This window comes from Lactuca sativa, chromosome 5, assembly GCF_002870075.4.
Source record: "Lactuca sativa cultivar Salinas chromosome 5, Lsat_Salinas_v11, whole genome shotgun sequence".
Lineage (NCBI taxonomy): Eukaryota > Viridiplantae > Streptophyta > Magnoliopsida > Asterales > Asteraceae > Lactuca > Lactuca sativa.
In genome coordinates, this window is record NC_056627.2 from 343,625,248 (window position 1) to 343,647,396 (window position 22,149).

The following is a 22,149-nucleotide window of genomic DNA, read 5'->3' on the forward strand; positions in this document are numbered from 1 at the left end:
TTTTGGCTACAAATAACATTTAAGCTCATAAGTATCATTATTCTAAACAAATTACCAACTTATTAATAAAAATATACTTAAATATTGCCTAAAAATAGGTATAAATATGGCAATATCAAAATACCCCACACTTAGACTTAGCTTGCCCTCAAGCAAATTTAAACTTAACCCTTGATTACTAACATTACATAGAACAATCCGACTCCAGCTCAGCTATTATGCCAAGACCTCAACGCATGCATTTGTGTCTAAATTTTTCCTAAAGTACCCCCATACTTTAAATACTCATAATCTTCATAAACATTTGCCCAATTTTTCCGAACAATGCTCATTTTATGCAACCCTCCGAATCCATCCGTAGAAAACCTCCTATCCTCTAGCTATTTTTAGTTGAGCAACCTAAGCATACATAATCTAGAATTACAATCTATGATACCACTATGGAGCTCTTTTGGAATTCTTCACTTAATAATTTGATCTTTGATTTCTTTGAATTCACCACCTTGTTTGATTTTTGGTATCTTCAACTTTTTGAATTTCTTGGAATTTTGATCTTTTGATCTTCACTTTAATTGCTCCAAAATTCTTCAAACTTTTCTTGCAATTCTCTCTTTTTTTCTTTTTTTTTACATTACATGTACCTCACTTTTTTTCACTCAAAACCTACATGATTAAGCAGAGGCACTCAACCTCAACCTTTATTGGTTAATGATAATAATTTTTCTGGATACATTTCAGGTTTAGGCTGCTAAACATATTGCATCCCTCAAACCAAGCGGGGTTATGTTTTTGTTCCATGATTTCACTAAAATAAGGGAGGCCACAAATGCACTATAACGTATATTGGCTCAACTAAACATTTGAACTTTTATCGGATCATCCCACATAACACTAGCAACTACAGTTCAAATTATTATTACTAGATTCAATTATTAAAAATTTCAATTTTAAAATTTTAATTTTTTACTATCAAATTCTATCATTATCTAGCAATTTACTTTTTTCTACCCCACACTTATTTCATACAATGCCCTCATTGTATGCAATAAAATAAATAAAAACTAAAGAAAAAGGAGAAAAAGGAACAGACTCCCCTGGGATAGGCATAAACATCTCCAAAAGTGTGGAAAATGGGCATCTTGAATATGGACTCCGAAAATAGAAACTTGGATCTGGAACTCGCGAAATAAGGAATGTACCGGCAAAACATGAAATCGAGCCTTCAGTCGTCTTCAAATGTGGTGTAAATCTCCAAAATAGAACGAACAATGTGGGAAAGCATATACCACATTGTATGGTAGTAAAAATGAGCCAAAATAATCTCCAGAATAATGACAAGAAGAATAGTATCAACCCATGGAATACTAATATGTCAAGGGTCTTGAACTTGTAAAAATCTCAGATTCACGACGTGAGTTTAAGACAATTCACGACGTGAAATTGTAATTACGCGTATTCTGAGAACCTCCTGATAACTGACTCACGACGTGAAAAAAAAAGTTCACGTCGTGAAAACTGGCAAGCAGAAAAATATTGCCAAATCTTCTTCTAATGTCTTAATGTATTAAGACTCTTCTAAATTCATCAGTTTTTTGACTCTTTCGTTGACTTTCCACTCTCTTGACTCACCCCACACTTATTTTGAAAATATGGGTTTCGACTCTCGGCTTTAAACACTCTCGGCTAAAGACGTACGCACTCATACCTCGCTATCCTTTCTAGGCGCTCCTAGCAATTTCTGAGAAACAACCACCAACGAAGAATAAAAGTAACATAATATTCAAAATAGTTCTTACAATCCCATAAAAATAAAAACAAACTAAAAAACTAACCAAACAAAATAAAATTTTTTTAATAACAATCAATCATCCTCCTCATCATCATGTGCTCCACTGGTTCCAGCTCCATCACCTCCGCGTCCACCAAACTCCGACCGTCGTGGGCAAATCGGGTAATGATACCTTAAATGAGGCGGCTGCTCCACCCCAAGATGTCGGACAACATTCTCCATAGTGCCACCTATCCAATTGACACTCAACGATAACTGGCCAAAGTAACCAGCCATATCACTCCCAAAAGGCGTACCAACCATGGAAGCAGGTGGGTGTATTGGCTGCCCGCGGTCTCCCCTTCCTCTTACGTTCCTGCGCCTCGGTCTCGGTTCTGGCGCAGGTTGGTCGGCCGACTCCTCGTCGTCATCATCATCATCGCCAAGGATTCCCCAATGTGTGCCATAATTTTTCACCACCCTCATTGTTTCCAGATACCCCATGCTAAACTCATTCCCCTCAATACATATTAGGGAACGAGTAATTGCAGGAACAAGAAGGTCATAAGAGCGGGCCATTCGGGTAACAAAATGCCCTCCACAAATGGGGCTTCCCGGACGAGCGCTTGTCTCATAGTCCGCCAAATACCGGGCCAAGAAATATGGGATATTGCAACAAACACCCAATTACAGGATGCACCATAAAAAGAACAAGTAACTTTATCACTGTGGCGTTTGTGATGAATGGAGAAAGTGATTAAACGATGGATGAGGCGGTGTATTGGGCTTTTGATGCTGCTCTCGGGTGATACACCGGAATTAAAAACTCCAGTGGCAATGTTACTCCAAAACGCTGGCCCCGAAACTCCATCAGCATAGACCCGCATGGCATCCCTCAAAAACAAATTAAACTCATGAGTGATGGTCTCATGAGCTTCATATAGCCCCATATGGCGAGAAAACTCCACTAGACTGCACTCCCGATACTCCCCGCCTAACCAAAACACCAAAGCACGGGGAAAAGTAGGATCTCTGACATTGTCATGAAATGTGACCGGGGAAAAGAACTCCACGCATAGCTCCTTGTACACACACTCCTGGATGTTAAAAAGGTTGAACCACCCTTTGCATACGAATTAGAATCCGTCCCCCAAAAAGATTTTCATGAGATATTGGGACATCCTGTCAACCAAGCCAACCTCCCTCAACCTTGCCCACTGAATAGTGGGCGCAACAGCAAATTCTCGATGGTAGAGCCATCCCAACCAGGTATTCCATCGCGTGTAAATTTCACAGGGGGTAGTGGTTGGAAACTCGTAAAATGGATGTAAGCTTGCAATTCCAAGAGGTACGTCTCGTCTCGGTGCCATTTCTGCAAAAACAAAGAACAACCACAGCCAAAACAACAATCCACAATTTAGACATAAAGGAAAAAGAAAACTGTTCAGCCCCAGGATTCACGTCGTGAATCCTTTAAGATTCACGTCGTGAATTCGCACTATCAGCAAGCAAAATCGCAATAATGAGGGGTAAACCTAGTCAAAATATCAATGGGTTTTACTCCTATACCACTTCCAAACACATAGCATAAACATTCAAAGGTTATTACGAACTTTGAAGAATTAATTTCGTCATTTCACTCAATTAACGAACCCTAGCCCCAAGTTCATCTACTAGAGCAAAAACTAAACTTAAGAATCAATAATTATTACCTTTGTTGGAAGTATTACGTAAGCACAAAGAAGATTAGTAGAGTTGTAAGCTAAAATCGGAGCAATAGGGACCAAGGGGGACCAAATTTTCGCTTGCACTTCGTGAAGAGTAAAGAAAGTGAGGGTTTACTGGTTTCTAGGGCTTTATTCTGTGGTCCCGTGTTTTCAAAAATTCACGTCGTGAATTCTGAATGATTCACGTCGTGAATTGCATCGGGGCTAAAATTGCTCACGGACTGATCTTGGGCCTGTTAGTCTAATGGGCTAAACTATATCATGGAGTATTTATCCGGTCCATTCAAGATTCACGTCATGAATTTCTAAACTTCACGTCATGAATAAAGTCTGGAAGAGAAAATTTATACTAATTCAATTTTGCTTTAAACTAAATTCTCAATTATTACTACTTCCATTTTAAGGTCCCTACATTCAGTGCTTAATTATGTTCTAATTGAGTTGGATGACATGATCTAAGTTTTTAAAACTAAAATGCAAAAAGAAAAAGAACAGAAAAAAAATTGCAAACCAAACTCGGGTTGCCTCCCAAGAAGCGCTTCTTTTTCTTGGAGTCTTGAGCTGGACTCTGTGCCTCCTACGTTGAGTCCTCGGAAGAATCCACCACTAGGATCTTTTTTTCCTTGAATCGCCTCTTGTAAGCTTGAACTCGCCTTTTGTATGCCTTCTTTAAATTCTCTTTTTTAGCTTTGACCTCTTCTTCGATCTTGCGTTTGGTCCCTTTAGTTTCTTTCTTGCACTCCATAGCATCCTCCTCCTCTTTCACCACCGGCTTTGTCACTCTTGAAGTGACCTCCTCTTCATCACTTGTCATCGCCTCATCCTTGCTTACCCAAGAAGGTGGACTCTTGTAAGCTATGACTTCAACCAAAAATGGAACAGATGCTCTTGGTTTTGTTCTTTTGACTTGATGAACTGCCTTGATCTCTTCTTCCATAAGCTTTTCCAATTCTTCTAGTTCATTATCTTCATTGATTGTGAACACCTCTTCTTGAACATGTTCCTTTGGAAATCTTCTATCCCAAAAACTTCTTTTTCATCACCAACCCTCAAGGTGAGCTTAGACTCGTGAATATCAACCAAAGCTCCAGCAGTGTTAAGCAATGGACGACCAAGGATAATTGGAACATCGGGATCTTCCTTCATATCCAAAACTACAAAATCTATTGGAAAAACAAATTTTCCAATTTTCACCAAAATATCCTCCACGATGCCCCGGGGTTGTGTCACTGAACGGTTCGCCATGTGAATAGTCATTCTTGTAGCCTTCATCTTTTGAATTTCTAACTTCTGATAAAATGAATAAGGCATCAAATTAATGCTAGCCCCAGAATCGGATAAAGCATTAACCTTCATTTTGTTGCCAAATTCATACGGAAGAGTGAGGCGTCCAGGATCTCCCATTTTCTCCAGTGTCTCTCCCAACACAGCTTTTGAGCTTTGTTCACTTAGAACCGCCTTAGAATGCTTCTTTAATTGCTTGCGAGTGTCTATCAAATCTTGCAGTAATTTCTGATGCTCGGGAATTTTGGATAAGGACTCGACAAAGGGAGTATTAATCAGGATCCCCTTCACATGCTTGACAAACTCTCTATGCTCTCTTTCTAGTGGACTAAGGGTAGCTTAGGAAGGAAAAGGCAAAGGCGGCTAATAAACCGAACCAACTACAAAATTTTTCTGTTCATGACGGGCCCACGTCGTGAACTTATATGATTCACGTCGTGAATTCTGGAATTCAGCAGCTTCATGATTTTTGAGCTTGGTCTTCTTCAGCTTTGGATCGGGCTGCTGTGGTTCTTCTTCCAATGCCTCCAGGAACTCAGAGATGGCTTCTTGTTCAGTGTCTATGGCCATTACATGATATTGGGTCTTCGTTTCGGGATTTTTTGGGGATAACTTCTCATGAACTAGAGTGGCTAGTTGACCAACTTGTACTTCAAGGTTATGGATGGAGGCTTGCTGATTCTTTATTAAAGTTTGTTGTTCCATAATAGCAGAATCAGTGGCATAGTGTCTCTTTTCCGAAGCTTCCATAAACTTCATCAACATGGTCTCTATATCGGGTTTCTTCTCGGCTGGTGGCTGCTCCTTTTGATAGAAGCCTCGACCTGTCTGCCTATACTTCTCTTCTTTTAGTTTCTTATACTCTTCATACGACAGCCACTCCTTCTTCGGTTTCCTCCAGTCCTCATCAAACTTATCCCCACTCGAGTAGCACCCTTGAGCTTTTCTGTTCCCAAACTCATCTAAATTGAAATCCTTGGTCAAGTGTGGACCACTACATCTCTCGCAACCCACTCTTATGGCATGTATTGACTGGTCAATTTGTGTTATCCTTCGATCCAAATTATTCAGCATAGCCATTACAACTGCTATTTCTTCAGTTTGGGCCCCTCCATCGCTTTTGATTCCATCTTGCCTAGGGTTGTGGTATTCGCGATAGTGATTCGCGAATTCTTCAATCAGCTCCTTGACCTCCCTTGGATTTTTCTTTGTTAAAGGTCCTTGAGAGTCAAGGAGTTGTCTCGTCATAACGTTGACCCCATCATAGAAGATTGACATCTCTTGTTGCACATTTAGATCATGCTGAGGGAAATTTCTGAGCAAGCCCTTGTACCGCTCCCATGCTTCGTATAATGACTCCCCCGGCTGTTGCTCAAAGTTGGCTATTGCCTTCTTGAGTTTGGCTATCTTGGATGGCGGGCAAAACTGGTCCAGGAATTGCTCACGAATTTGAGCCCAAGTGGTAATTGTACCCGGTGGAAGTGATTTTAACCACTCCTTAGTAGCTCCTTTGAAAGTGATGGAAAGCATCCTAAGCAAGACGGTGTTTCTGTTGACATTTGGGACATTGAAGTAATCCGCAATGTCGTTGACTTCATCTAGATGCTTAAAAGCATCCTCATGATCTTTCCCAAAAAATGGGATATCCTTCAGTGCAGTCAACATGTGCCCCTTCAAATCGAATGTGGCAGTGGCAGGTATTGCGGGTTGGACTAAACCGGGACCCACATCTTCTCGGATCCACTTCTTGTAATCTCCCATGGACATTTCTTCAATTGCTGCCATCTCGTTCCTTGGGTCGTTCTCGGGTTCGCTTGTATGTTCTTCAAATTCCAGCTCAGTGTCGTATTCGGATTCGGTTTGGACGGGTATTTGATCCAAGTGCTCAAAATTTCTCTTGTGCTTTGAGGATTAACTTGACTCTCCTGTCTTCTTTCCCGTCTTCCTTGAAAAAGCTAACTTGAATTCTTGTAAGGGCGTCTTTTTCTTGTGAATTGCAGACTCGGGATCTTCAAGTGGTGGCACCAAGGGTGTCTTTGAGCCTCTGGTCATGAACTCCTGCAACTCGCTAAACTAAAGACGTAAAACTGAACTAAAATAAGAAAATACTAAAAACTGAAAATCGCAGCTTTCACGTCATGAGTTTATAAAACTCACGTCGTGAATTCTGTGACAGAAACAGAAAACAAAATTTTTTGTTATATGCTAACCAACTAAGCTAATAAACAAAAATAACAAATAAATAACTAATTAACTTTTTGCAGATTTTATTCCACAAAAAGGGTCGATTAATCTAATGCAACTAAATAAACTAATAAACTAAGCCATACCCTAGCAACGACACCAAAAACGTGACGTGCACAAAAGTACCCACTAATTTTAATATTTATAACCTAACAAACTTAAACTAACTATGCACTTATAGGCAGTGTACCTAGTTGGATTACAATATAGCTTGGGTAAGTCGGGTGTCGATCACAGGGCGTTAACGGTGTTACTAATTAATCTACTTACTATTAAATTAGCCTAATTATTAACAAGTTAAAAAGGGGGTTTTATCTGATTTTACAAGATCAGACGAACTTAACTCAAATTCAATAAGTAAAAAACACACTCTTGTTTAGTTTGAATCCACTTCTTCCTTATGGCTAGCTAATGATTATGGATTATCTAGTTGGTTTTAATTGTATTAGTAATTTAGTTCTAAATTTACCAATAATTAACTAATACATGTCAAACTATGTATGTTCACACACAATTAAACACAAAACTAATTGTGAATATAAATATGCTATGTAAGATTTATTATATAAACGCAATTATAGTCACAATCCACATTCTCTAGCACAGGTAAGTTTATTTATTCTAATTACTAACTAAGATTGGTCAATCCTAGCTCTAACAATTCAATGTTCACTAAATCATTAGGTAAACAAGTTCATGCAGTTAATGGTCACTAAGCTACACAAAACATGCAATCAAGCAATTAGAGAAACAAACACAAGCATGCTAGGTAAAACAAATCAAACACAAACAATTTTACCAACTAAATAAATCCATAAAAATTAAGCTATTCATAAGTTAAAAGCTTCATCTAGCTAAACAAGAGTAGCTAGATTCAACTGCTCATCATAGCAACTAACATACAAACACAAATCAAAGTGTAATAAAATATGTTCCTAATTATCGATTAAATAATCTAAATTATGGACCTTCACTCTTTTTGGTGTTGAAAGCCTTTTCCCAGAACTTTTCTCTGCTCAAAATCGCCTTCTGGAACTCCTCTCTCTAGCCAAAAGTCCCCTCTATTCGTAATGGTCAAGGATTTATATAGTTGCTGATTTTCACAAATTCACGTCGTGAATAATAAGATATTCACGTCGTGAGTTTCAGATAACCGTGCCCGTCAATGATTCCTTCACCCGCATACATATCTTCTAGAACCAACTCTCACGTCGTGAATCTTCAAGTTCCCACGACGTGAGAACGCTTTTTCCAGATTTTCTTCTCTTTTAATCTTTTAATTCCCAAAGTTTCTTTCTTTAACGCTTTTAGTCCATTTTCTTCAAAATGTCTTCTTTTTGGCTGCAAATAACATTTAAGCTCATAAGTACCATTATTCTAAACAAATTACCAACTTATTAATAAAAATATACTTAAATATTTCCTAAAAATAGGTATAAATATGGCAATATCACTTGTCCTCAAGTTATGGAACTTGAAGAGTTTTTTTATTAAAACTACTTTAAACTCATAAGTTATGGAATTAATTAGTTTTGAATAGTTTCAAAACTTTCCCTCAAGTTTTGGAATTTGAAAAGTTTTCACTTATGAATACTTTAATTCCAAGTTAGCCCTTAGAATTTTAAAAGTTAAAATTCAACCCTTATACTTTATAATATTAAAAGTTAATAATATATATATATATATATATATATATATATATATATATGTGTATATATATATATATATATATATATATATATATATATATATATATATGTATAAGAGTAAAGTCAGTCTTACCGTTAGTAGGCCTCATTCACGAAGTCGGTCTATAAGGAGGGTATAAGGTTACTGCCTATAAAATGACAGTTTAATGGGTGTCCACTCTCACCCACCACTACCTTGACCGGTGGAGGGTCGTTAGCCGAACGGGTAGGACAAGGACTAGAATTCTCCCTTCATTAAAAGTATTAATGATAAATACTAAGTAACTAAACTCTTATTAATACCCAATCTTAGTTAGTTAGGAAAATGTGAATAAGGTGCTAATCCATTAAATTACACTTTGCACTTTGTTTAAGCCTTTAGTGGAGCGTGTTTGGTTAACCGACACACTAATCTGGACTTAACAAGGTAGGCAAAGGGTAACTTAATATTTATCATAGTATTGGTGGAGCGTGTGTGGTTAACCGACACATCGATTAAGGGGTAAATATTAAGGGTACCAAGTATATTTGCATGGTTACTTCACACCTTGTTTTGTGATCCTCGGCATCACAGTCACAAAACCTGAAGGGCAAACTCGAGATTGAAACATGCCATTGAAAATTTCAATGAATCTTAAAAGAATCTAGGAGTTTCAAAACCAATTAAAACCTAATAATACATTTCGTTTATCTTGGTAGAAATTGGTGAATCGTCATTCACCTACTTTCAAATATTTTATAGCTTGGATTATGGCATCCCTCTTCCAAGTTATAAAAGTATTGTGTTGGGTCCTAGCCTTAATATTTCATATTGGGTGTTATATTAGGGACTTTAAACCAACAATCTTGAATATCTCCCAAAAGATGTCTGGTTTAGACATCTATGATCTTCCCAAATCTCTTAAAACAAGTTTTCCTAAATGAAGATGATGTCCCATGGAAATCATACTTCTTTCACCTCCTCAAATTATTCTCCCTAATCCACAAGTTCTTGAAAATTTTAAGGTCACTCAAGCCCTATTGGCAAGCAAAGGTCTATGTGTGATCACATCTTCGAGATGTAGTCACATATTGACAAGCCGGGATAGTTGGGTGTCAAAGTCTTGAGAAAGTTAGTGGCTCAACTACCTTCTAAGTCACATAGTGAGTTCCTTTGAGACTCCTATGAAACAGACTATGAAAAGACCCTTAATAATCATATCTATTTGCTAAGGTCAACTTCCTAAAACTTTATGGACATTGACAATAATGACATTGGATATCCAATAAAGCTCTCTCTTCCCAATGGAAAGGGATCGGCCATAGTCAACTTGGTTGACCAAATGGTAAAGAGATAGGCTAAGTCTGAGATAGTCCTATTATCAAGGGTCCATAGGTATCAATTGCCAAAGGAAGGGGCATTAGTTGTGAAGCTGCCAATTTTACCTAAGGATGTTAAAGTCAATAAGTTTGACTCTACTTCAGGTAAAGTCCACTATCTAACTCTGCTAAGTTTCTATTTTGAGATTCTTGATACATGATGTGACTAGGTCACATGTTGATGTTTTAAGAATCAAAGAAAAAGTGAAGAAGCTTAAAGAAAGAATATGTTGAATCTGATTGCGTAGATGGATTTCTATCGCATAGGTTGAAGATCAGATTCTTGAGCTACTTCTTAGGAGTTATGATATATTGCTTAGGAATAGATAACAACAAAGTTTTCATGTGCTTTTGCAATGTAAGGATAGTTTTTCCGCAAAGTTTTAAAATAAAAGGTAAATCTTTTGATTTTATTTATTTTAAAATATCCTTACAATGGCATTTGCGAAAAATTCTTTTGCTTATAAGATTCCATTAAGAGCAAGAGTGGAAATATGAATTTAATTCTTTCATTTGTGATACTATCTAAATTTACCAAATAAGGAAAGATTCTCGTCACCCAAGGTTTCAATTGGACCGAGACTTGGAATCATGCAAGTTGTATAGCGTGATGGATGAGAACTTTCAAGCATTGGAAAATTTAAGACTAACTACTTGTTCACATGGATGTGTGAGTCAAGTAAAGGACTAATGGACCGAGTACACATTCTTGTGCACTGGTTAAGTCCACCACAAAAGATCGATAAGACTATTCATCGTAATTTACTATAGCTCAGTAAATGTGGTTATACTTACAAGCTTAAGTGTAATTCTGAGACATTGGAAAGGTTCCAATGTATGATAGAGCGAATAAGAAGAATCAACTTAGGCAGAAAGATAAAAGTTTCTCAAATCAGAAAAGATGGGAGAGTACCTTAGTATCATGTTTTAAGAGCATCTTAATGATTTTGAGACCTTATCATAATTCATCCTCTAAGTGGATTCTGATAGTTAAGAAGAGGAGTTATGAATTGTTCAAGAGGTTAAATCAAGAAGATGATTCATACTTCGTTCCAAAAACAATTCCAGTTATACTCTAAAATTGTAACTTGAGTGACATGTCTTAAAGAAGGTTTAAAACACTTGTCAAATGTAAGAGTAAAAGTTTTCTACTCTTGTACGTTTGAAATTGGTAAATTGTGATGTTTTGGATAAAACAAAGACCAACTAAGGCCAATTGTGTGAAGTGTTTGTCTTGATTAGAATCCACACCGTCTCTTGAATATTTGACAAGAGAGTCTTATATGTCAAGAGGACAGTGGGGGTCTTAAAGGTCTTGAAATTCTGAAGAACTAACCAAGAATAAAACCTGAAGTTCTTCACTAGCACACGACTTGAGGTTTATAACCTATTGTGTTGACATATTCTATGCCCAGTCCAAGTAAAGTTGGTTTTGCATGTGAGTTCTTAGAGTTCTCAATTGGTTGCACAACAAATTGGAAGCAATGACAGGCCCTTAAGCTGCCAGATGGCAAGAAATTAAGATTGAGTTCAGTGCATATGAGTTTGAATTTGTCATTATCCTTGTCTTGTGACTATGGTTTTGACAATTCACATGGATAAGAACACATATACTATTAAATCTAAGTGTCATAAGGTTTCTCTCTGATTCATGAAAATGATGGTGAGGAAACACTTTCACTAAGTAGATTTTAGCTAGATAGCAATTGTGATATTTGCATTCTCAAAGTCGTTAGTGGAGCGTGTGTGGTTAATCGGAGCACTAACATGGACTTGTGAGAAGTGGCAAAGGTCTAAACAATCGAGACTATGATTACGACATCCCTTTTCATAGTTCTTAAAATTGTTTAGACACACCTGTGAGCTATCTAAGATAAGGTGTATGATATTGATAAAGTTTTATCAAAGTAATCTAGTATCAGAAATCTGAACTTTGGTAAGAAAGTCAATGAAGTATTGATTTCTAGAAGTCCAACTGATTTCTGAATACATGTCAAAGCTAGTGGGAGCATAAGTGTTATGCTAATAATCATCATGTTAGTGTGAGCATGATAATTATGATAAAGGTTGCAAGTTAGCAATGTTAATTATAGAAAAACAAAAGGTTTCAATTGGGAAAAAGTGGTTTTGCTATTGTTAAGGGAGAGGAAATTATACTTCATCTCAAATCTAAAAGCTTAGATTGAGGTTTTAATCGTATTTAGTCAAGTATATATATATATATATATATATATATATATATATATATATATATATATATATATATATATATATATATATGAATGTTATGTTGGAATGGCTCAACATAAGAAAATTCTATATATGGGTCCATTATTTGCGTTCTAAAATTCGATTATGATTACGGCACCCCTTTTCATAATCTGAATTATGAGAACTTGGAAAATTGAATGGAAATATTATAGCAAAAGATTGGTTTAGTCTTTATGTGAGACATCATGAATCATGTCCCATATGCTTCGGATATAGGATCGATTACATGTGCTATATTCATCCTTTCTAAAATTTTCCAAATGCCTGGGGCATTAAGAAGAGAAAAGGTCTACAACTGGATTTGACTAAAAGGATTAAGCAATTGTTGAGGACAATCTAAGGTTTACCAAAGATTGGTTGCTCAAGGACAGTTGGAAGTATAGTGTTAATTGTTGGAAGGACCATATTGACATATTATGAAAAGTGGCAACTCTTGTTCAGAAGTGACAGTCGAAATGGAATATGGAAATCTTTCAAAGTTATAAATTATTCAATCTATGTAAGATTAGGAAACTTAATGCAAGAAGGATGTTTCCAAGGAGTTGATCTCCTTTGGAATGCTCTGTAATGTTTGTTGTCAAGTCTTTGTGACTTTGTGCATAATCATTACAAGAGGATCAATGCATATGAGTTTAGAATCTAATAGATTTCTGTAAATGGCATGAATTTGGAATTCTTGCATTTGCAGTAAGGATTTGGGACTGTGAAATGAGAATCATTGTAGTTATGTTCAATTGGTTTATTTCGCAAAGTAAAGATCATAGACCAACATAGTATGCATACTTGGTGTATGGCATGACTAGTTTTTAGAAAGCATAGTGTACATGATTGGAGCATGGGACAACTATTGTTTTAATTCAAGAATAAAGATGATAGATGAAACAGTATACAATGAATAATGTGTAATCGTATGGTGATAAATAAAAGGTGTTTTATTTATATTCATAAGTTCTGAGACCATATTGGATTCAATTATTATTGTGTTTCACTTTGCATGTTTTGACTTCCAGAATAACTAGGTCATTGTTCTGAATGACTAAGTTATTCGAACCATCCACATTCGGTCATATGTTAGAAGTAGATATGAATCAAGACTATCATGGGTTGGCTTGTAGAGGTCTAAGATGTTGGACAAGGTGGTGCTACAACACTCATGAGTGCTCATAAGTTCTGAGTATTGGATTCAACTCGCGCTTATTGGAATCACTTCATGGATTTTATCACGAGTGATCATGAGACGATAATATCTTATATTCTTCAAACCTAGAGATATGAGTTGTTACTATGAGTTGGTTGTACATTGATTGCACGGAAACGCATTGGTAACTCGATGTTTTAAAACGTGCCTTTGTGTATGATTCAACAAGTAGTAGAACAAGCCATATGAGTCGAAGTTTATCCATTCCTTTTGCCTTCGGGATAAAAGCGATATATGTGGGCCCCTCGATGATTTGGTGATGACAAATGTAAGTGATCGGACGGGCCTGGACTGATTTTATTTGTTAAATTATAATCCATGTCTCAGTCCATATGATATCTAGAATGGAGGAATATATGATCCCTTATCTAATGGACAAGTCATTGACAAAGGTCAGAGATCATCGGCAAAGTCAGAGTTCGGCATAAGCTTTTGAGAGCTACGATTGCCAGTCGGTTCTTGAAGTCATACTTGCAATAATAGTTTTAGACTTATCCAAGTGGGAGCCTATTGGATTAATGTCTAAGTCCATAACTATAATTGGTAAGACTTGACCCGACCCGTCATGGTCCATTTGGGTTGCATGGCATCATGCATTTGGATAGACTATAATAAGAGAAATAACACTTAAGGTTTGTTAATATATTATAAGTTCTAATATATTAATAAGATTATTTAATTAGTATTGATCAAGAATTAATCTAGGATTAATTAAGTGATCAAAAGAAGACTAATTAAATATATGGGTTGATTGTGTAAATCATCCATACTTGTATAGTGGGCTAATGCTTCATGGATTGTCAAGTTGGGCTAAAACCCATAAGATGCTCCATGGATGCTCCATGGTATATTTGAACCAATGGATCCAAAGAAATGGAAAGCCATGACAATTAAGGTTTACCCTAATTGTCACTAACTATATAAGCATCTTATTGTTTACAAAATCGGCAGTAGATTAGGTGAGAGAAAGGGCTAGCCGATTTTCATGAAGTGTGGATTTCTCTCTAATCTATTCCAAGTGTATTTGGTGTTGTGTGAACCATTTAAGGTGTCACACTTGGGGCACTAGGCACTCAAGCTTCATGAAGACATTCTACATCAAAGAGGTATGTAATTCTAACTTGATATATTCATATGAATCAATGTTATTATGCTAGTTAGGATGAATACCATGGAAAGTTCATATTTGCATGTATAATAGAGAAAACATAGATCCAAGGTATTTAGGGTTACATGTACACTTAGGAGTGTTAGAATGCTCGAAACCCAACAATTACAAGTTGGTATCATAGTCTTGGTTTAAGGGATTCAGGCACACTTTTGGGTGTGTCTGAACTTAAACCAAGGAATTGATAATCTTTTGAAAGAAAAATAATTTTTCCTAAAAATAATTTTTGTAAAGAATGTGCAATGCGTGTAATCAACCGAGATCAAGTAAGTGATTCCCAAAATACCCATACATGAGTATTATGTTTAATATGATATTATGAGAATTGCATGCTAGAGTAGGGCTAAGGATACCTCCAGGAATCGCATGATAAAATTTGTTAAATTGGGTGATGCCTTGTAGCATAAGAGAAATTGGATGTTATATATTACTTGGAATCTATATTGGTAGAGCTAATTGTTAAGTGTATTTTTAAAAAAATGTATACAATTAGGAACGTATAGCCCTAGAATGACAGATTTTAGCCTTATTTCTTGTTCCTTGTCTTGTTGTGGGCTTAGGGTAGAGTCACTTATTTGACATACTATTTGATCTCGTATTGTGTATAATTTGCATGCATAATGAAACTAATGATGTTGGTAGGAGTTCATTGTATCGCAGTAGCAAGTAAGACAAGGATTCCTAGGAAGGCCTAGGGAATAGTATGATGAGATATGTATATTGTTTAGCAAAGGGCTTATGTAAGTTGCCTTAGTAGAGTGACTTAGAGAATTCAGGGCAGTTCTTGAGGAAAATATGGATATGTGTGGAAGGTAGTATTGGGCACATACTACTGGAAGCATCGAATCCATACTCGAGTCAATGAAAACCAAGAATATCCTAAGGAGCTTGTGGTGTGACAGTTCCTCTAGTATATTCTAATAATTTGTATGTTTGTATTACACTATGGTGGTGAGAACTTGAGGAGGTGGTTCTGGATCAGGTTCTGATTCTGGCTATGGTGCTAAACCGATTGATGAGAGGATACGCGAGTTCATCTAGTACGAGATCACTCGCGGTGGTATGGAGGCTACTCTTGTGATGTTTGGTACCATCAAGGAGGGTATCATGGAGGTTTTAGAAGATCATTGAGGGGCTTTCCGTGCTGAGATGGCGTCAGGTCAGTTGGGGGCTCAGACAATCTTGTTTTGGGAGTTAAAGGCTTGTGGATCCCTAGAGTTCTTTGGGAAGTAGGACCCCATTGCTAGCCAACGATAGATCACTGATATGGAGAATGCTCAATGAATGAGTTTCTGCCCCGAGGGGTCGAATGTGGGATTTGTATCCTGCCTTCTAAGGGATGGATCCCACGATTGGTGAGAGGAGGTCGAACACTCTTTGGGAGTTAGGGTTGTGGCAACCATGACATGTGATGACTTTATGATAAGATTCAAAGTAGATTTCGCACAAGATATTGAGGTGTGGCAATTAGCAAGGGAGTTTCAGGATCTTTGTCAAACTATGGAGACTATAGAAGAGATCACCACCAAGTTTTGGGAGAGAGCTTTGCTGGTCCCACCGTATGTAGCGGCCGAGGAAATAAAGAAGACGAGATACCATGATATGCTTAGGGATGATGTTTGAGAGTTTGTGGGTATATCCAGCTACGAGATTTTGGAGGACATGAGTGCCAGAGCCCGGGACTGGAGATTGATTTGGAGCTTATGAAGAAGCGGAAGCTAGTTCAGACACAGATAGCAGAGGGATCAGCGAAGAAGCCCAAGACTTTTGACTCACGATCTAGAGGTTAGCAGGGCCAGAGTCGTTGCATCAAGTGTGGGAAATCGTACGATGGGGCGTGTCGAGTCAGTGGTTCGAGATGCTAAAAGTGCCTCAAGACTAGTTACATTAGCAAGGATTGTACCCAGCTATCAGGTATGATTTTCTTTCATTGTAATATGACGAGACATAAAAAGGCCAATCTCCCTAGATTGACAGGAGAAGAAGTGCCCCCCCCACCCAGCCACCTTGAGGATTATTGATGGCCACCAGGCCAAGGTGGAAGCTCCGGTGGTGAAGAACAAGGTATTCCAGTTGATAGCCGAGGAGGCGTAAGTAGCTCTAGATGTGGTTATCAGTATGTATCTTTACCATATATTTATTGCTTTCCTTGTTTATGCTTATGTTTTATCTGATCATGTATAGGGACGTTTTTAGTCAGTAGTATGACTACTGATGTTCTGTCTGATTTGGGTGCCACCTGATCCTTCATGTCTCTTGTGCTTAGCAGGAGGTTTAGCGATGCTCCAGAGACTTTGGAAAACCCATTGGAGGTGGAGATTGCCAATGATCGTTCTATGAGTGCTCTGATAGTTCATCGGGGATGTGTTCTGAATATGTTTAATGAGAGATATTCGATCAATTTGGTTCTAATACCTCTGTAATAGTCGAAGATTATTTTGGGTATGAGTTAGTTGATCCCCAATGGGGATATTATCAGTTGTGAGCACCAGTTGGCGAGAGATCAAACCCCAAGTGTGGGAGAACTAGTTATTCATAGTGAGGGTGCTCAGCATGAACTGAGGGTTTGTTTAGCTACGAGAGATAGGAAGTAAATTCAGCACGGGTGCTCTGGATTCCTATCTTATGTGGTGCATACGCGAGTGGAGGGTGAGAAGATAGTGGATGACGTGCCCATTGTTCGGGAATTTCCTGATGTGTTTCCCGAGGATTTGTTAGGAGTGCCTCCCAAGACGCAGGTTGAGTTTTATATTGATTTTATTCTAGGTGCGGATCTGATAGCCAATGTTCCCTATCGCTTAGCACCTCCAAAGATATAGTCGTTGTCTTCGCAACTGCATGAGCTATTAGACAAGGGATTCATCAAACCAAGTAATTCACCGTGGGAAGCACTGATCCTGTTTGTGAAAAAGAAGTATGCACTACTAGAAAAACAACCTTTTACGACGCGCAATGCATGTCGCAAAATGCTCAAATGACGCGAAAATGTGTGTCAAGGAAGGCCCTTTCATAATGAGATACGACACGCTTTTGCGCGTCATCTACAGACGACACGCATTTATGACACGCAATGCATATCATTAAAACCCCTGTCAAAAAAGACCATGTCATAAATGAAGATGACATACATTTTTGTGTATCGTAAATTTAAATGTTTAAAAGAAATATTTATATATTTATTAATTTTTAAATTAAATTTGCATTTAATGTCTCATAATAGAAATAAAATACCATATACAAAAAATACAATCCATTGCATAAAATTTAATGTCATACAATTATATTTCTTACAGTATATAAATTTGCATTCATCTAATCTACTATGTGTTTCATAGTAACAATTGAAATGAAGAATGCAACACTTGCATTTGCAGCATCTTAACTCTTTCAGCTTGAGCTTTCTTTTCCTCTTCTAACTCTAGAGATATTCGCTTTCATCAATCCTATAAACACAACACATAATCACTTGTCATTTTCATTCAACTTTTAAAATTAATTCTTATTTGGAAATTCTACTTTTAAACCTACCAATCTAGCAAAATTTGCAAAGAATATAATTTATAATGTTTTTTTTTATGGAAAGTACATTTCTATTTCTTGAATACAAGATGTTACAAATCAAGAAACTTACATGGACTGCTGACCACCAGTTTCCTGCATCATCTGAGTACATATGTTCTCATCAACTCTCTGCTTTGCCAAAGCAACCTATTTCACATCAAATTAAAACTGATTTTAATCAAATTTGTATTATAAAAATAGTAAACTTATTTTGATAAAATGTTAGAGATTTTTGCTTATTCAACTTACATAAAATATAAGATATTTTTGCCAATTTAATAAATTATAAGAATATATTAAACCTGGTCCATCTGGGCTGTGGGATTTTCTATATATTCCAAGATCAGTTCCATCAACATCAATTATGGCTACTGAGTTGTAATGTGCATTATTTGGTTCCTCAAAAAAGCTCACAGGTATAGCAACTCCCAATTCGTTTGCAAGTTTCTGCATCCTGCAAATTATATGTTTGATCTTAACTATAATTTAAATGGTATCATTTAATGAAGTTATGTACAAATTTAATTTATGATAACTTGTGGGGATTGTGAACCTCAAAATGGTTGGGAGATATTTTTTCACACTGTATTAAACCTTAAACCTTGGGATCCCTTAACTGAATGCAACATTCATTTTATTTATTTGTTTGTGTTTATTATTTAATCAGGCTGTTGTATATTCTAGAAAATGTGTTCAGGGAAAATGTTTTATCCACTTGAAGCAATTTAAAGTAGACAACAAAACTCACCAATAAGATGGTTATGAGGATGAGAGGAGCAATCATGAAGAGCCATGCAATTATGCACTTAAAATGACATAAATTAAGATAAATACTTGTTAAAAAAATCTGATAAACGGTAAGATTGCAATTCCACTTGGATCAACACCGAAGATACCAAACAAAACTGGAGAAATGATACCTGTTCTATCCTTCGCCACTACACTCACTATCTGTTCCAGCCTTCAAAACTTCACCACCAAACTCACCTAAAACACCATACACCTCTCAGTCCTGTTGCAACTGACAACTAAATCTGAGAAATTTACTTACCTGCTCCGTTACACTCCCCACGAACCCATCACAACCCAATATTTCCAACCTCCATCAAATCACCCTTACCTGCTCACTATCGAAACCAACATCACCAACATCATTAATTGAGCCATAAAATAGAAAAACAGAAGGAGAAAAATAAATAAGAGTGACCCAAGACCCTCCTGCTACCAATTGAAACAAGAACAAGAAGAAAAAGAAATAAGAGTTTTTTGTTGTTCCTGTGATTTTCGTTTGAAGCAAAATACCAAAGAAATTTTTTTCGTGTGTTGTTCGCATGAATCAAAAGAACAAGAAAAAAATCACAGAACTGAAAGCCACCACCCCTAAGGGCCCATTGGTCATCATCTTCTTCGTCTCGAACATCTCAAACATGCAACACAAACCGGAAAAATGTTTTACATTCAAGACCTTAGTAGCAGCCTCAATTGATCTCAGGTTGCATTCAGTAAGAGTTGTTAAGATTGAATCTCCTTCCTTGATGTCTTCATATGCAACAGAAAGAGAAGGAAAAGAACAGTGTGCATCACCATTGATCCGATTCAAAGGAATATACCTAAAAGTAAAATACCAACCAGCTTAATATATATAGTATCTACAACATAATTACACATCATCATGTATGTATAAATATATATTATACCTGTAGAAATCTTCTGGATCTGTCTCTTCTCTTATATCATGAGGACGACATGCATCCACTACCATTCGAATGTCTGAATCACCCCTCTTAACCACAATTACATTCCATGCATGAGGTGCAAAATCCAAATACCCTCTCACAAGTTCACATGGTACTTGAGGCTCCATTCGATCACAAAGGTACTGAATTATAAGCAAATAGGAAAAGAAATAAATTATTTATTTATACACAGAAAGTAAATGATGCATTACTGATTACCCAAGTAAATAGATTATTAAACTACCTTCACGAGAAATGACCTGTGTCTACAAACACCATATTGTAGAGTTCCAATAGGGACAACAATGGAATTTCTCCTTGATTTTATCAACCGAAGAGATTTTTCACATAGGAGAGCCGTGTCATCTGCTGAGTTTGATCCAGATACAGACTTCCATGCCCTATCAACCATTGTACTTCTGTCACTCCCTCCAAAGTGATCAGATACAAACAGAGCAAGAAAGGAAGCAATCTGTAATTTACCAACAAAAATGTCTCCTTCATCTTTCGTGGAACCATACATCTGATTTAAATGATACAGCAATGATTGAGCACAAAGTGTTACAGCATCCAACTCTTCATCCTTTTCCCTGAAAAAACATTAACTTCAGTTTACCTATCATTGTCCTTCAATAGAAAATAGCTGATTATCAAGATTACAAAAACTACCTATCCATGACTATAACTTCATGTGAGCCAAGATGCAAGCTTTTCTCATAGCTGCTGAGAGGCAAGAAAGGACGATCTCGCCCTGCATCATAGTTGAACACGCTTTCTTTGGTATTTTGCATTCAAAAAATTTTAATGTTTAATCACTCTAATAGTTCATATTTGAACAAGCTTGTACTTACTAGACCTTGAGCATATTAAGACATTGTCACCTGCTTTCAGAAACAATAACTCATCTTTACATACCAATCATCATCCTCATATTTTTCCTTTAATTTCCATTTTCTCAAATGTTTTTTAAATATCATTTATCTAGACAACAACTAATAAGATTAATAAAGACCTATGAGTAGATTTTACCAAATCTTGCTAGTAAGTTCAGTGATGTTCTGTACAAATTTTGACTTTTTATCAGTTTTGTATTAAATTATATAATGATCAATAAAGTGAAATCATCTCACCTAATGTAACATACACTTTACTAACCTTGTTTAATTATCATGTTTCATATGATTGTTAGTTTAAAAATGAATATTATTAGATATTATGTTGTTTTAAACATTTAAAGTAGGTAGTTATAGTAAAATAGAATTGTAAGCGTTAAAAAAAATATATTATTATTTTTCGGTATGGTTTTAAGCGTTGATTTCTAACGAAATAGTTTTATAATATTTGAAGTTAAACTAAGTTTAGAATCATTTGAAAGGTATTGGAAGTGATAGGGAAGTCTTATGTGATTCCGATCAAAAAGTCAACTATCGGAATTAACGAAAGTATAACGTCTAAGTTGGAAATAAGTAAATCTGATTTTATTGGAAGATCTTTTCTAGGATATTTTTATTGGAGGTTTTAAATTATCTTGTTAGAAACGAATGGGCGAAAACCTCATCGAAAATTGAGTTTCGAGCGAGAAGGTATGCAATTTTTAGTGTTTAGGGGTAAAATGGGTACCCAAATCGGGTCAAACCCGACCCAACTCGGGTTTTTACCCATTCAAACACGATTTTGAGTCATTTTTCTGCCATTTTCAGTTCCTCACCATCCCTATGGGAGATTTTCACATACATGATCAATCTTGATCAAGTTTTGAAGATTAAATCAAGATTTTGAGTGTTCTTGATGTATCAAGTCTAGTAATCAAGGTATGAACTCTTAATTTTTTTGATTAACCCTTGTAATTAGTGAGTTATTAAGAGATTAGGGTTTGATAAAAGTGGGTTTACCACTGATTTGATGAAATTAGGCATGAGTTTATGTTATTAACCTAGAATCTTAAATGGAAATCAAGTAACTACATGTAAACTTGAGAATTAATCATATGGTTTAAGAGTAATTAGTGAAAATTAGTAATGAAACCCATGGTTTCTACTTGAATTAGAATTGATTACTAAAATATTCAGTGTTATTATTGTAAAATAAGAGCTTGGTGATATTGATCATGAGGTTTGATCATGTAAAGGGTAAAATGAAATTATA

General features: G+C 36.4%; 1 non-coding gene across 1 annotated transcript; it reads left to right on the plus strand.

The window, feature by feature from the left end:
• The first annotated feature begins 6,073 nt into the window (after window positions 1–6,073).
• On the plus strand, window positions 6,074–6,180 carry LOC128126486 (small nucleolar RNA R71). The gene has a single exon (XR_008224482.1). It is a non-coding gene; the product is annotated as a small nucleolar RNA R71 (small nucleolar RNA).
• Window positions 6,181–22,149: the final 15,969 nt, after the last annotated feature.